Source organism: Sinocyclocheilus anshuiensis, unplaced genomic scaffold (genome assembly GCF_001515605.1).
Source record: "Sinocyclocheilus anshuiensis isolate Anshui unplaced genomic scaffold, SAMN03320099.WGS_v1.1 scaffold960, whole genome shotgun sequence".
Taxonomy (NCBI): domain Eukaryota; kingdom Metazoa; phylum Chordata; class Actinopteri; order Cypriniformes; family Cyprinidae; genus Sinocyclocheilus; species Sinocyclocheilus anshuiensis.
Genome location: NW_015549635.1, coordinates 64,332 through 64,846, shown reverse-complemented (window position 1 = coordinate 64,846; position 515 = coordinate 64,332). Strand labels below are relative to the sequence as shown.

The window sequence follows — 515 nt, the reverse complement described above, 5'->3', positions numbered from 1 at the left end:
ATTACATTTCTGTACCTGAATACTACTGTTTATTTTATCTATGCTTGTAAATTGTGTATTTCTTTTTTTTTCTTTATTTTTCTTTCTTTTTTTTTTTTACTGACTGTTCACTTGCCTTTAATCATGTCTGAACTTTCTCAGACTATAGTTTTTTGCTGTGGTATGTGAAGAAGTACTTAAAGTGTATGGAGAGCAAAGTTACAATGATATAAAATTAGGGTGCTTTCACACTATCACTTTTGGTGCGCACCCGGGTTCGATTGACGTCAGAGTTCAGTACGTTTGGATGATGTGAACGCGGTCTTCCAAACTCGGGTGCGCACCCACGAACCGTACCCGAGTCCGCTTAAAAAGAGTGGTCTGGGGTAGGGTTCAAGTGAACTCCGGTACGGTTCGCTGCTGATGTGAACGCAATCGTACCAAATCACGGAAGTGAACTGCTATTAATGACGTATTATTTGATAAAAATGTGTGTTTGTGTGTGTTTCACTCACTTTCCTGACGAGCGTGACTGA

General features: G+C 39.6%; 1 protein-coding gene across 2 annotated transcripts in view; it reads left to right on the top strand.

The window, feature by feature from the left end:
- Positions 1–515, top strand: part of LOC107659724 (fragile X mental retardation syndrome-related protein 1-like) — a 28,328-nt gene that overhangs the window by 17,130 nt on the left and 10,683 nt on the right. The window lies entirely within an intron of this gene.